Below are 4,453 nucleotides of genomic sequence, written 5' to 3' on the forward strand. Positions count from 1 at the left end.
GGCCCCGTCTGCCCGAGGGCTGCGGGGACCCCGAGGCTGGACTCTAGGGAAGATGGACCCCGAGCCTCCAACCCCGTAGGTTGCCCGTCCCGCACCCCCCACCCCTCCCCACATGCCTGAGGACACTGCCTGCTCCCCGCCCTCCCGGGACTGCTCCGCCCCGGGTGGCCGGTCCAGGGCCGCAGGCCAGAGCGAGACCCTGGAAAAGGGCGGGGTTCCGCCAACTCCCACCGGACCTGTTTCTTCAGAGGCCGGCCTGCGACGCCATTGCTTCTGCCTGCTCACTGGACACCAGTGGGCCCAGACGAAGTCTTCGTTGTGCCAGGTGGGGTCCCGCCCCCGGGACACCAGTCCCGGGAACTGGCCTACCCTGGGGGCCCAGGCTGCAAGGATAGGGGACTGATGGCCCCAGGAGCCCAGTCTGTACATCATTGCTCCTACAATTACCTGACTTTTTAAAAATATATTTTTCATTTTTGCTCTGATTTCATGCTTACCTAAGCAAGATTCTGATAGTGGACCTTGATACTAGAAATGGAATCCCAGGGAAGTAAAAGTAAAATATATTATAGGAACTGCCAGGATGTAAAGGCTTTCCCCCAAATGCTTACAATATAAAAATAAGAGAAAGTAGGATGCAAAAGTATATGCAGCATGGTCCCCACACAAATACAGATGTGAAGTGTTATTATCGGTTATTATTGAAGTTGTATAGGTTATTTCCATGTTATTCTTCATACTTTCCTGATTTCTTAAAATCTGTAATGAACATGAATCATCATCATCATCATCATTACTGATTTCAGAGAGAGGAAGGAAGAGAGAGAGGGATAGAAACATCATTGATGAGGGATCATTGATTGGCTGCCTCCTGTGAGTCCCAGACTCGGGATCAAGCCCTCAACCCGGGCATGTGCCCTGACTGGGAATCAAACTGTGACCTCCTGGTTCATAGGTCGATGCTCAACCGCTGAGCCACGCCAGCTGGGCTATTATTATTTTGAGAGAACGTTTATTAAAGCTGGGGACAGTGAAACAAGGAAGACAGGACAGGGCGTAGGACAGGAGAAGCAACAGGAGAGAGCCTGGGGGGCTGCTTGGGCTCACTGAGAAACGTCACAGAGAAAGAAGCCAGTGAAGGCTGGGCTGCTGTCAGCTCACTGGAAAGTCAGAGAAAAGGGGGCCCTGAAGACAGGCTTAGGGGGTTAGTCCCGGAGAGCTGCCACTTCCCATTGCTCCCCTGGTTGCAAGCCTCTTGGGGTGCCTTGGAGTTTAGGGGATCCACGCCTGTGGGGGAAGAGTAGCTGGGAGGGAAATGCTCCCAGGAGAGAGAATGCACCTAACATGCATTATTTTCATAATCAGAATCAAGCCAATAGGTATTTAAAAACCACAAATAGGCAAAATAAAGGAACCAATAAAGGTCTATGTGTCCCTATATATGAATAAATTAATTTTTCATTTACCCCCAAGCCTTTATAGATTTAGTTTATGCAAGCTGATTTTATTTTATTGTTGTTGTTGATATTTTAGAGGGATTAGAAGGGAGGGGGAGAAACACACAGAGAGAGAAGCATAGATTGGTTGCATCTGCGCACACCTCAACTGGGGCCAGGGCAAGAGCCTGCACCTGAGGTACATGACCTTGACCAGAACAGAACCTGTGACGACACTCCAGTCCACAGGCCGACACTCCAGCCACTGAGCCAAACCAGCTAGAGCTGTGCAAGATGATTTTTTAACTAGCCTGGGAACTTAAACTTTTGAACTTTCCAGTCCTGTCAGTGCCTGGATGTACGGAAGACCTCCAGGTAGCTCTCTGATTACGCCCTGGACTAAGGAACGAATATTCACATATGCAGACCACCTGATACCCAGGATCCAGACCAATCTGGAGGCTAAGAATGCAGGACTGATTCTTCTCAAGAATGTACTTTTTATTATAAGAACTCTTGGCTTTTCTTTCTTCTTCAAAGCACTCTGGGTATTGCCTAGTTGTGTTTCTGGTTTGCAAACCCTAAACCCTTGACAAATCGTTATCATTTATTTCAAGCCAAAGCCTCCAGACTCTTTTTGAGTTCGTTCCACACTACTGCCTAATGGGGAGGAGCAGAATAGAGCACTGATATAATAGTTTCCAAAATTATGAACCTGAAAACCAGACCCTGGTGGGTAAAGTCCATCAGCCAGTTTCCTTCCCCACCTGAGTTTGCAGCTGTGTACAAATATGTGCGTCTGGAGATGTAAGTGTGTGAGTTGTCAGCATTGAGAATGGATGAAAGAAGGAAGGCAAGTAGACAACGGATGAAAATGTCACCCGCAAAGGGTTTCTTGCTCCTCCTCAAGATAGAAATCAAGAGAGGAGGTAAAACAGATTCAAAAGCAGGAAATATTAGCAATATCATTGCTAGCATTAACACAGGAGACACAGCTATTGTGTTTTCCACAGATCTCTGGTACGACAGTGGTGAGTGGCGCGACTTCTGCTTGGAGGGCACCGAAGTCACGTTCAGGGCCAAGGTGGAGTTCTGAGCCGTGGTCAGCACACACAGCGGGGCCCAGAGCAGGCGGGAGAGTCCCGACCTCCACGCTGGGGTTGTGGCGACAGCTGCAGCGCTAAACACTCCCCGGCTCCCTCCGCCTTGGGACTTCTTTTGGATGTTCTGGGTCTTTCCAACCCAGCTGCAGTTTGTTAGGTAATTTTCAGATTGCAAAGGGCCAGGCCATTCATATGCAAAAGCCTCTGCTCACAGCTTGGGTGAGTACATATTGGGTGATGGTTCTTGGGGTACTGTTGAATTATAATTAGTAAAATTAATTACTACCTGGTGTGAACTGAGATAAGATACAGGTGGAAGGGGCAGCACTAGGTTATGCCATATAACTTGAATGGAATGTGAGTAAAGCTAAAATAAGGAATTTGGATAGGGGAGACTAGGGGACTGTCTAGGGCAGGGGGGGAAATGGACACATATGTAATACCCTTTGTAATACTTTAAGCAATAAAAAAAAGAAAGTAAAAAAAAATAAGGAATGTGGAGTTAGCTATATTTGCTATGTGCTCAGAGAACCTTGAAGAAAAAGAATCACAGGCTCCATTCAGCCAACTAACACTGTAGGGCACAGTGTCAAAGCCAGACGCCTCTTTGGAACTGGTTTTGTTTTCTGTCTGTTTTTTTTTTTTTTAATAAATTTTTATTGATTTCAGAGAGGAAGGGAGAGGGAGAGAGAGACAGAAACATCAATGATGAGAGAGAATTATTGATCGGTTGCCTCCTGCATGTCCTCCACTGAGGATGGAGCCCACGACCCCGGGCATGTGCCCTTGGCCGGAATCGAACCAGGGACCCTTGAGTCCACAGGCCGATGCTCTATCCACTGACCCAAACAGGCTAGAGGTGTCTGTTTTTTTAAATCAGAACATTCATTGCAGGACTAATCATTGAAATCATTAAGATGAACTGGATGATGCAAAAGCTGCCCACGGGTTTAGGTGTTGTTCCTTCGTGGAATCCATGCCCAATTCTGCGATGTGCAATTTTTAGGTAGCTCATTTGACCAGTCCTGGTGGCATTTCATAGGAAATTCAAAAGCATCTAAGGTCATGGAAGACTAGGGGGGTGTTGAAATGAACAACCAGATCCAAAGGCTATACTTTCTCTTCTGTTTGGCAGGGTAGCCACCTTGGCACAGGGAGACTTCTGAAGGGGGTAGGTGTTAGGGTCACACCAGCGGCACAGGTGTCTTATTGCGCTGCTTTCGGAATGATGATGGTCCCTATCTATCTCACTTCTGGGGCCAAACCAATCAGTCCTTGGCACTGTTTAAAGTGATTCATATCTTGCATTTGCAGGAGGACATACTGAAAATGGGGTCAAGTACCTGAGACGTAAGGTGCCAGTGCCGCTGGAGTGGTGGTCTGGGAACAGGGATGTGGACATCTGGAGGGTGCTACCTGAAAATGTTGAACTCCCAGATTTACCTGAATCCTCTGTTGTGTTGAAGAAGCTCTACCTCCTTGGAAGTAGCCTCCTTTTGACAGAAACCACAGGTGAAGATGTCACCTGAGGACGCTGGCTCACAAAGATGCCCTCCTCCAGATCCAAACTCGCCTCCTCACCTCTCCTCCAGATTAAAAACTGGGCCAGGACCCCCTCTGAGGAAACAGCTCCCTCGATGACAGAACTGCAGGGTCTGCATAACCTGCACTGACAGAGAGGGGAAAGCATGGGCAGGAGCGGATTGAGTGTGTCAGACCAGGCTGGGGAACAGAAGGTGGGTAAGATGTTTATTGTCTTGGGGTGGGGTCACCTGGAAGTTAATGTCCTGGGAAGGATATTTAGAATCGATCATGTTACATACACGCCTGGAAGTTCCCTCAACTCTCTCTTTTTTAAAAATGTTCAATTACCGTTGGCATACACTACTGTATTACTTTTAGGTGTACACCACT

The sequence above is a fragment of the Myotis davidii genome, unplaced genomic scaffold (genome assembly GCF_000327345.1).
Source record: "Myotis davidii unplaced genomic scaffold, ASM32734v1 scaffold554, whole genome shotgun sequence".
NCBI classification, from domain to species: Eukaryota; Metazoa; Chordata; class Mammalia; order Chiroptera; family Vespertilionidae; genus Myotis; species Myotis davidii.